Genomic DNA, 13,118 nt, shown 5'->3' on the forward strand with positions numbered 1-13,118 from the left:
TTTAATAAATTAAAAAATTGTTTAATAAATTAAATCGAACCTTATTGATTTCCCACTTCTTCTTCCACTCGTGGATCTGCTTCCCATAGTTGTCCATTACTTTATGGACGAAGTGGTGATAGATAAAGAGCGTCTCATCGGAATTCCAGTTGAACTCTTGCTGAAAAAAAACACAATTAGTAGAAAATTTATATTAAAGATTAAAAATATAAGTAAAAAATTAGAATACTTACCGCAAACTGACGAAACCACAGAACCTGCTTGTCGGTTGGGAAGTGAGTGAAAGTCGGATGTCCACTGTCGAGGGCCGAGTACATCATACGGTTGATCCATGCGCTGATCCCGTTCCCGGATTGGTTGAACCTTATTAAAAGAATAAACGGTTAATAATGAATCCAAATTTAAAGAAAAAAAATGTTTAATTACCATGTTTGACCCCGTCCATGTGGATACGGAGTGAGATACGGAAGATGGTCACTATACCTTGTAAAGTGGGATCGATCGATCCCCCTTGTCGAACTCAATATATATCTTTTAAAAAATTTACAATTTTAAGGGCATTCCTGCCATTTTGGAAAAAACTAGTCTAATAGGACATAAAGTAGTATAGATTAGTCTAAAGGGACATAGTTACCATTTTTTTGCTCTAAAAAAACAGATTTCCCTAGAAAATTTATCTCTCTAGAAAAAGAGACAACTCAAAATAAAGTGTTTTTAATTTATTACCTAACAATTTTACCAGCTGGATTTTCTTCTTTTCTTTTTTCCCTCAAATTATATATTTCATTTTCATCTTCTTATTCTCATGATATTTAAGATGGTTTTGAATACACTTTCATTAATGGTAATATAGTCATTTTGCACTACATTGGTCCATATTGATTTGTTTTGGTCTATTGAGAATCTTTTGGAACCTTGTGGTCCATTTTAGATTAAAGTTATACCTAAAACACAAGATATATATGGATACTGTATTGGTGATTGTGGGAGCTGGGCCAATGGTAGAACCATCGGTTTGTCTAAACCAACACTCAATCTCAAACGTGATCCTCGAGAAAGAAGACATCAATGCATCACTTTGAAAGAAATGAGCTTACGATCATTTCAAACTTCACTTAGCTACAAACTTTTGCAAGCTTCCTTTCATGATGTACGGTCCCAATGTTCCAATATTCATGTCCAAAGATGTTTCCATTGACTACCTTAACAGTAGGTCTGGGAATTTTATCCGGACCCGTAAATCCGAACCAGAACGGGCTCGAAAATCCGAACCGGAACGGACTGAAATTACCGGTCTCGAAACTGAACCAAAAATTTATAAGTATCTATATGGGTCCAAAATTGTTCTACCGAAAGAACCGGATCCGAGAAAACCCGATCTGAATATACCCGCACCCGAAAAAACCCTATCCAACCCAATAAGACCGATTCATATCGACCTAAAAATATGAATATCCAAAACTTAAATTTCATGGATTCTATTATCTATATTTTAGTTTATGATTTAATTGAAATGTGTTTTTGTTAGAAATCTTTATTATCATTTTATAACGTTTTCAAGTAATATGAAATTTTAATTGTCAAATTACAGTTTAAATGTTTAATTTTAATTTTAATTAAATTTTTTTTTTGGTTATTTTGTAAAATTATAAATAAATATGAGGGGGGGGGGGGGTGGCTCAATTTTGATGGAATTCAGGTATTTCGGATCTATTTCGTATCATAAATTGCCAAACCCGACCCGAACCAGTAGGCCTGGGTTCGCGGGTCAACCCGCCCCGCACGACCCGCTAACCCGCAGATCGTTTCTTTTTTTTAGTTAAAATTTCGACCCGCTCAACCCGCAAAGAAATAAACTAATACCCGCACCCGCCCCGCTTTATTTTGCGGGTAACCCGCGGATTATATTTTTAATTAAAAAATAATAATTTAATTAGTTTTTCTATAAAATAATATATTTATAGGTAATTTTTTATATTATTTTTTAAAAATTTAATTATTTTTTTAAAAAATAAATTATTTTTCTAAAAAAATCAAATTTTTCAAAAAAAAAAGATTTTTTTATATTTTATTTTATTTTGCGGGTTGGCGGGTATCCGCAAATCAAAATCCACCAACCCGCACCCGCCCCGCAAAAAATAGTCTTAACCCGCACCCGCGACTTGATTTTTTCAAAACTCTCGACCCGCACCCGCCCCGCGGGCTTTGATTTAAATTCCCAGGCCTACGAACCAGCTATGGACCCGAGAGTTAAAGGTATTTTATAGTTATTTTTATTGTAGACCCGAACTGACCCAAACCTGAAATGCACATGCCCGAACCCGAACCAAATATTTCCAAGTGACGTGACTAGCATTTTAAAGGCTCAAGGCAAAAAAATAATAATATTTTACAATAACGTTTATGAAAATATAATAAATATACCAACAAAAATATATAAAAACTTTTTATATACATTAATTTTAGTGAATGAACAAAATTATAGTAGTAAAAATTTATCATAAAATTATATAGGTGATTGTTAACATCTTCATTAATTTTGTATGTTGATTGAAATATATACAATGTAGATGTAAAGTTACCTATATACTTTTATAATAAATTTTTACTATTATATTTTTTTTTCTTTACTAAATATATATAATTTTACTATTATAGAACTTTGAATTTATTTTTATTGGTGTATTAAATACATTATTATAAATATATATATATATTTTTTTGACTGAAACATTATTATAAATATTTTACAGTAAAATTTTAACATTTTTTCCTTAAGTCCCTAAAATAATAGAAACACCAATGCAGTCCGCATTCACAAGTACCATTTTGTATTGGCTTCAAGTGGCAAAATATATAAAATTCCATATTTCAACGTTTTCACTCATACATATCAGCAATTCCTCGTAATATATATATAGTAACGTAATGAACAACTCCCAGGAAGTAACACAAGAAAAAATCTATCAAACATAAAACAATAAATTTATATGGAGACTGTAATAGCAGTGATTGTCTAAACCAACACTCATTTCCATATCACTTATAAAAACCATTTTCAATTGTCTTACAGGTTTCAAAATATAAGAAGATACTGTATTCATCGCTTTTGCTCATACATATAACCATGTCTTCATATATAATTTATATAACAACAACACAATTGATGAACATCTCTCAGTAACACAAGATACATATGGAGACTGTAATGATGATTGTGGGAGCTTGGCCAGACGGTTGCAACATCTGTTTCTTTAAACCAACACTCAATCGCAAACGTGATCCTCGAGAAAGAAGACATCTATGCATCACTTGGGAAAAAATGAGCTTATGATCATCTCAAACTTCACTTAGCTAAAAAAATTTGCGAGCTTTCTTTCATGATGCACGGTCCCAATGTTCCAATCTTCATGCCCAAAGAACATTTCATCAACTAGCTTTACACCTACAAAGTGACGTACGTGTCGAGTATTTTACGGGCTTAAGATAAACATATTAATATTTTACTACAAACTTCTTATAAAAATCTAATTAATATACCAATAAAAATATATAAAACCATTTTATATGCACTAGTTTTAGCGAAGAGATAAAATTATATTAGTAAGAAAGTTATCATAAAATTATATAGGTGATTGCGAACATCTCCATCATTTATATATGTTAACTGAAATATATACAGTTTACATGTCAAGTTTTTTTGTTTGAGCAACATGTCAGGTCATAAGTGATAAACTAATATAAAAATGTAAAAATAAAATATTAACCAATAAAATATTTGCTAAAATATGGACAAAACAAAAGAAAATATTAGTAAAAAGTCATCAAGTGTTTAGCCATACATCCATTTTCATTTCTCTTCTCGTGCGACCTAACTCTCACACTTGTTTGTTTTTTTTATTTAACATTAAAGCAACTAACTTTTTCAATGGTTTTAATTTTCAAACGGATAAGCTGTAGAGGAAGAATCTGTTTCCACTTTCCTATATCCGAACATTAGGAAACGTTTTTCATCACTACCAATCTGAACTTGCGTGGGCACACGAAGAAACCATTTTTGGATACATGAAAAGTAAATAGATTCCAGTAGTGCATGGACACGTTCATCTAACGTATATAGTAAATCAATATGTGTCATTTCTTTCTTAAACAATATGTGTAATGACTTCATAAATGATGCAGTTCATTTTGAATATATATTTTATAACTTTCCCAAAATATTAAGAGAACAGCGATAAGACTAAATAACACGTATCACTCTATGACTGATCATTTCAATATAATGTCTGCTCTTTTTTTTTGAAACTTATAATAGTTCTTGTTTTTAATATAACTTATTTAGATAGAAGAAATAATCTTATAGAATTTTAAATATAATTTTGGAAAATGACCAAATACAATAAATATATATCTATTTCTATTGAAGATTGAAAAATGCTACAAGGTAAAAACCCTGTATGTAATCGGATTTTAAAGATGACTGTAGTAGTTTTACAACAAATATGACACTAATATCGTCTTTTACCGCGAATTTAGATAATCAAGTTAATTTGTAACTATTTTAAACATATGCATTTATTTTTAATTAGTTCACTGTAAATATAAAATAATGGGTGTCAGTAAAATTTTAAGAAAATTTGGTCAATTTTGTTTAAAAATTATTTTTTAGAACTTTAGTAGTCATCCACTTACATACTTGATTTGTATTTCAAAATTAAATAAAGAATCTCAAAATAATAAATGTTTTCAGAGTCTGTATTGGCTAGTCTTATCAAATATATACAAAACATGTATTAATATCTAAGCAATTATAGTAGTTAATATCATAATCAAAAATGTTAAAATAAAATAGCATAGTCAAAACAGAAATACATTATCATATATCTTCTCTGCCAACTCACCATTTAAATTGTACGCCACCCAGATTAAGGAACATATGGTTATATTTGTTACCTTATCCTCTTAAATACGTAACGTTTATGCTAGGCTGTTTTTAACCTGAACTCTCCTTTATTTACAGAAATTAGGTACATAGTTTCAAAACATTCAGCACTAATAAAAACCACTTTGCATTTTCTTACAAGTGTCACAATTTTTAAGATTCCTTATTTCCTCGTTCTTGCTCACACATATCACCATGTCCTCATATCTCTATATAACAACAGAATAAATGAACATCTCCGAACAATCCAAAGAGAAAATCTATCATACCTAAATACACGAGATATATAGATATGGAGACTGTAGTGGTGATTGTGGGAGCTGGACCAGCTGGTTTAGCAACATCTGTTTGTCTAAACCAACACTCAATCCCAAATGTGATCCTCGAGAAAGAAGACATCTATGCATCACTTCGGAAGAAATGAGTTTATGATCATCTCAAACTTCACTTAGCTAAAACATTTGCGAGCTTCCTTTCATGATGCACGGTCCCAATGTTCCAATCTTCATGCCCAAAGAACTTTTCATCAACTAACTTTACTACACCTACAAAGTGACGTACGTGTCTAGCATTTTACGGGATCAAAACAAACATATTAATATTTTATTACAAACTTTTTAGGAAAATCTAACTAATATACCAATAAAAATATATAAAACCATTTTATATGCACTAGTTTTAGCGAAAAGATAAAATTATATTAGTAAGAAAATTATCATAAAATTATATTGGTGATTGCGAACATCTTCATCATATATACATGTTAACTGAAATATATACAGTTTACATGTCAAGTTATAAGTGATAAATTAATATAAAAATGTAAAAAGAAAATATTAACTAATAAAATATTTTCTAAAATATGGAAAAAACAAAAGAATATATTCGTAAAAAGTCATCAAATGTCTAGCCGTACATCCATTTTCATTTCTCTTCTCGTGCGACCTAACTCTCACACTTGTTTGTTTCTTTTATTTAACATTAAAGCAACTAACTTTTTCGATGGTTTCAATTTTCAAACGGATAAATTGTAGAAGAAGAATCTGTTTCGACTTTCGTATATCCGAACATTAGGAGACGTTTTTCATCACTACCAATCTGAACTTGCGTGGGTATACGAAGAAACCATTATTTGGATACATGCAAAGTAAATCAATATGTGTCATTTCTTTGTTAAACAATATGTGTAATGACTTCATAAATGATGCAGTTCATTTTGAATATATATTTTATAACTTTCCCAAAATATTAAGAGAACAGCGATAAGACTAAATAACACGTATCACTCTATGACTGATCATTTCAATATAATCTCTGCCCTTTTTTTTGAAACTTATAATGGTTCTTGTTTTTAAAATAACTTATATAGATATAAGAAATAATCTTAAAGAATTTTAAATATAATTTTTGAAAATGACCAAATACAAAGAATATCAGTCTATTTCTTTTGAAAATTGAAAAATGCCGCAAAGTAAAAAGCATGTATGTAATTTCATTTTAAAGATGACTCTAGTTGTTTTACAATAAATATGACACTAATATTGTCTTTTACTTCGAATTTAGATAGTCAAGTTAATTTGTCACTATTTTAAACACATGCCTTTATTTTTAAGTAGTTCACTGTAAATATATAATAATGGGTGTCAGTAAAATTTTAAGAAAATTTGGTCAATTTTATTTAAAAAATTATTTTTTAGAACTTTAGTAGTCATCCACTTACATACTTGATTTGTATTTCAAAATTAAATAAAAAATCTCAAAATAATAAATGTTTTCAGATTCTATATTGGCTAGTCTTATCAAATACATACGAAACAAGTATTAATATCTTAGAAAGTATAGTAGTTAATATCATAGTCAAAAATGTTAAAATAAAATAGCATAGTCAAAACAGAAATATATTATCATACATCCTCTCTGCCAACTCACCATTTAAGTTGTAAGCCACGCAGATTAAAGAACATATGGTTATATTTGTTACCTTGTGCTCTTAAATTCGTAATGTTTATGCTAGGCTGTTTTTCAACTGAACTCTCTTTTATTTACAGAAATTAGGTACATAGTTCTAAACTTCTAAAACTGTCAGCACTAATAAAAACTATTTTGCATTTTCTTACAAGTGTCAAAACATTTAAGATTCTGTATTTCCTCGTTTTTGCTCACAAATATCACCATGTCCTCATATCTCTATATAACAACAGAATTAATGAACATCTTCGAACAACCCAAAGAGAATTCTATCATACCTAAACACACGAGATATATAGATATGGAGACTGTAGTGGTGATTGTTGGAGCTGGACCAGCTGGTTTAGCAACATCTGTTTGTCTAAACCAAAACTCAATCCCAAACGTGATCCTCGAGAAAGAATACATATATGCATCACTTGGGAAGAAATGAGCTTACGATCATCTCAAATTTCACTTAACTAAAAAAATTAGCGAGCTTCTTTTCATGATGCACGGTCCCAATTTTCCAATCTTCATGCCCAAAGAACTTTTCATCAACTAGCTTTACACCTACAAAGTGACGTACATGTCTAGCATTTTACGGGCTCAAGATAAACATATTAATATTTTACTACAAACGTTTTTATGAAAATGTAATTAATATACCAATAAAAATACATAAAAAATTTTTACATGCACTAGTTTTAGCGAAGAGATAAAATTATATTAGTAAGAAAATTATCATAAAATTATATAGGTGATTGCGAACATCTTCATCATTTATATATGTTAACTGAAATATATACAGTTTACATGTCAATTTATAAGTGATAAACTAATATAAAAATGTAAAAACAAAATATTAATCAATAAAAAATTTGCTAAAATATGGACAAAAGAAAAGAAAATATTAGTAAAAATTCATCAAATGTCTAGCCATACATCCATTTTCATTTCTCTTCTCTTGCGACCTAACTCTCACACTTGTTTGTTTCTTTTATTAAACATTAAAGCAACTAAACTTTTTCGATGGTTTCAATTTTCAAACGAATAAGTTGTAGAAGAAGAATCTGTTTCGACTTTCGTATATCCGAACATTAGGAAACGTTTTTCAACACTACCAATCTGAACTTGCGTGGGCATACGAAAAACCCATTTTTGGATACATGCAAAGTAAATAGATTCTAGTAGTGCATGGACACGTTTCATCTAACGTAAATAGTAAATCAATATGTGTCACTTCTTTCTTAAACAATATGTGTAATGACTTCATAAATGATGCAGTTCATTTTGAATATATATTTTATAACTTTCCCAAAATGTAAACAGAACAGCGATAAGACTAAATAACACGTATCACTCTATGACTGATCATTTCAATATAATGTCTGCTCTTTTTTTTTGAAACTTATAATGGTTCTTGTTTTTAAAATAACTTATATAGATATACGAAATAATCTTAAAGAATTTTAAATATAATTTTGGAAAATGACCAAATACAAAGAATATCAGTCTATTTCTATTGAAAGTGAAAAATGCCGCAAAGTAAAAAGCATGTATGTAATTTCATTTTGAAGATGACTGTAGTTGTTTACAATAAATATGACACTAATATTGTCTTTTACTTCGAATTTAGATAGTCAAGTTAATTTGTAACTATTTTAAACATATGCCCTTATTTTTAAGTAGTTCAGTGTAAATATAAAATAATGGGTGTCAGCAAAATTTTAAGAAAATTTGGTCAAATTTTGTTAAAAAAATTTATTTTTTAGAACTTTAGTAGTCATCCACTTACATACTTGATTAGTATTTCAAAATTAAATAAAAAATACGAAAATAATAAATGTTTTCAGATTCTGTATTGACTAGTCTTATCAACTACAAATATACGAAACAAGTATTAATATGTAAGCAAGTATAGTAGTTAATATCATAGTCAAAACTGTTAAAATAAAATAGCATATTCAAAACAGAAATATATTATCATACATCCTCTCTGCCAACTCACCATTTAAGATGTAAGCCACACAGATTAAGGAACATATGGTTATATTTGTTACCTTGTGCTATTAAATTCGTAACGTTTATGCTAGGCTGTTTTTCAAATGAACTCTCTTTTATTTACAGAAATTAGGTACATAGTTCTAAAACAGTCAGCACTAATAAAAACTATTTTGCATTTTCTTACAAGTGTCAAAACATTTAAGATTCTGTATTTCCTCGTTTTTGCTCACACATATCACGATGTCCTCATATCTCTATATAACAACAGAATTAATGAACATCTCCGAACAACCCAAAGAGAATTCTATCATACCTAAACACACGGGATATATAGATATGGAGACTGTAGTGGTGATTGTTGGAGCTGGACCAGCTGGTTTAGCAACATCTGTTTGTCTAAACCAAAACTCAATCCCAAACGTGATCCTCGAGAAAGAATACATATATGCATCACTTGGGAAGAAATGAGCTTACGATCATCTCAAATTTCACTTAACTAAAAAAATTAGCGAGCTTCTTTTCATGATGCACGGTCCCAATTTTCCAATATTCATGCCCAAAGAACTTTTCATCAACTAGCTTTACACCTACAAAGTGACGTACATGTCTAGAATTTTACGAGCTCAAGATAAACATATTAATATTTTACTGCAAACGTTTTTATGAAAATTTAATTAATATACCAATAAAAATACATAAAACAATTTTATATGCACTAGTTTTAGCGAAGAGATAAAATTATATTAGTAAGAAAATTATCATAAAATTATATAGGTGATTGCGAACATCTTCATCATTTATATATGTTAACTGAAATATATACAGTTTACATGTCAAGTTATAAGTGATAAACTAATATAAAAATGTAAAAAGAAAATATTAACCAATAAAATATTTGCTAAAATATGGACAAAAGAAAAGAAAATATTAGTAAAAATTCATCAAATGTCTAGCAATACATCCATTTTCGTTTCTTTTCTCGTGCGACCTAACTCTCACACTTATTTGTTTCTTTTATTTAACATTAAAGCAACTAAACTTTTTCGATGGTTTCAATTTTCAAATGGATAAGTTGTAGAAGAAGAATCTGTTTCGACTTTCATATATCCGAACATTAGGAAACATTTTTCATCACTACCAATTTGAACTTGCGTGGGCATACGAAAAAAACCATTTTTTGAATACATGCAAAGTAAATAGAACAGCGATAAGACTAAATAACACGTATCACTCTATGACTGATCATTTCAATATAATGTCTGCTCTTTTTTTTTTGAAACTTATAATGGGTCTTGTTTTTAAAATAACTTATATAGGTAGAAGAAATAATCTTAAAGAATTTTAAATATAATTTTGGAAAATGCCCAAATACGAAGAATATCAGTCTATTTCTATTGAAAATTGAAAATGCCTCAAATTAAAAAGCATGTATGTATTTGAATTTTAAAGATGACTGTAGTTGTTTTACCATAAATATGACACTAATATTGTCTTTTACTTTGAATTTAGATAGTCAAGTTAATTTGTAACTATTTTAAACACATGCCTTTATTTTTAAGTAGTTCACTGTAAATATAAAATAATGGGTGTCAGTAAAATTTTAAAAAATTTTGGTCAATTTTGTTAAAAAAATTATTTTTTGGAACTTTAGTAGTCATCCACTTACATACTTGATTTGTATTTCAAAATTAAATAAAGAATCTCAAAATAATAAATGTTTTCAGATTCTGAATTGGCTAGTCTTATCGAATACAAATATACAAAACAAGTATTAATATCTAAGCAAGTATAGTAGTTAATATCATAGTCAAAACTGTTAAAAAAAATAGCATAGTCAAAACAGAAATATATTATCATATATCCTCTCTGCCAACTCACCATTTAAGTTGTAAGCCACACAGATTAAGGAACATATGGTTATATTTGTTACTTGTGCTCTTAAATTCGTAATGTTTATGCTAGGCTGTTTTTCAACTGAACTCTCTTTTATTTACAGAAATTAGGTACATAGTTCTAAAAAAGTCAGGACTAATAAAAACTATTTTGCATTTTCTTACAAGTGTCAAAACATTTAAGATTATGTATTTCCTCGTTTTTGCTCACACATATCACCATGTCCTCATATCTCTATATAACAACAGAATTAATGCACATCTTCGAACAACCCAAAGAGAATTCTATCATACCTAAACACACGAGATATATAGATATGGAGACTGTAGTGGTGATTGTGGGAGCTGGACCAGCTGGTTTAGCAACATCTGTTTGTCTAAACCAACACTCAATCTCGAACGTGATCCTCGAGAAAGAATACATATATGCATCACTTGGGAAGAAATGAGCTTACGATCATCTCAAAATTCACTTAACTAAAAAAATTGCGAGCTTCCTTTCATGATGCACGATCCCAATTTTCCAATCTTCATTCCCAAAGAACTTTTCATCAACTAGCTTTACACCTACAAAGTGACGTACAAGTCTAACATTTTACGGGCTCAAGATAAACATATTAATATTTTACTACAAACTTTTTTATGAAAATCTAATTAATATACCAATAAAAATACATAAAACAATTTTATATGCACTAGTTTTAGAGAAGAGATAAAATTATATTAGTAAGAAAATTATCATAATATTATATAGGTGATTGCGAACATCTTCATCATTTATATATGTTAACTGAAATATATACAGTTTACATGTCAAGTTATAAGTGATAAACTAATATAAAAATGTAAAAATAAAAACAAAATATTAACCAATAAAATATTTGCTAAAATATGGACAAAAGAAAAGAAAATATTAGTAAAAATTCATCAAATGTCTAGCCATACATCCATTTTCATTTCTCTTCTCGTGCTACCTAACTCTCACACTTGTTTGTTTCTCTTATTTAACATTAAAGCAACTAAACTTTTTCGATGGTTTCAATTTTCAAACGGATAAGTTGTAGAAGAAGAATCTGTTACGACTTTCGTATATCCGAACATTAGGAAACTTCTTTATCACTACCAATCTGAACTTGCATGGGCATACGAAAAAACCATTTTTTGGATACATGCAAAGTAAATAGATTCTAGTAGTGCATGGACACGTTCATGTAACGTAAATAGTAAATCAATATGTGTCATTTCTTTCTTAAACAATATGTGTAATGACTTCATAAATGATGCAGTTCATTTTGAATATATATTTTATATCTTTCCCAAAATATTAACAGAACAGCGATAAGATTAAATAACACGTATCACTCTATCACTGATCGTTTCAATATAATGTCTGCTCTTTTTTTTTTGAAACTTATAATGGTTCTTGTTTTTAAAATAACTTATATAGATATAAGAAATTATCTTAAAGAATTTTAAATATAATTTTGGAAAGTGACCAAATACAAAGAATATCAGTCTATTTCTATTGAAAATTGAAAAATGCCGCAAAGTAAAAAGCCTGTATGTAATTTCATTTTGAAGATGATCGTAGTTGTGTTACAATAAATATGACACTAATATTGTCTTTTACTTCCAATTTAGATAGTCAAGTTAATTTGTAACTATTTTAAACATATGCCTTTACTTTAAGTAGTCCACTGTAAATATAAAATAATTAGTGTCAGCAAAATTTTAAGAAAATTTGGTCAATTTTGTTAAAAAAATTATTTTTTAGAACTTTAGTAGTCATCCACTTACATACTTGATTAGTATTTCAAAATTAAATAAAGAATCTCAAAATAATAAATGTTTTCAGATTCTGTATTGGCTAGTCTTATCAAATACAAATATACGAAACAAGAATTAATATCTAAGCAAGTATAGTAATTAATATCATAGTCAAAAATGTTAAAATAAATTAACATAGTCAAAACAAAAATATATTATCATATATCCTCACTGCCAACTCACCATTTAAGTTGTAAGACACGCAAATTAAGGAACATATGGTTATATTTGTTACCTTGTGCGCTTAAATTCGTAACGTTTATGCTATGCTGTTTTTCGAATGAACTCTCTTTTATTTACAGAAATTAGGTACATAGTTCTAAAATAGTCAGCACTAATAAAAACTATTTTGCATTTTCTTACAAGTGTCAAAACATTTAAGATTCTGTATTTCCTCGTTTTTGCTCACATATATCACCATGTCCTCATATCTCTATATAACAACAGAATTAATGAACATCTCCGAACAACCCAAAGAGAATTCTATCATACCTAAACACACG

This window comes from Brassica oleracea, chromosome C6 (assembly GCF_000695525.1).
Source record: "Brassica oleracea var. oleracea cultivar TO1000 chromosome C6, BOL, whole genome shotgun sequence".
NCBI classification, from domain to species: domain Eukaryota; kingdom Viridiplantae; phylum Streptophyta; class Magnoliopsida; order Brassicales; family Brassicaceae; genus Brassica; species Brassica oleracea.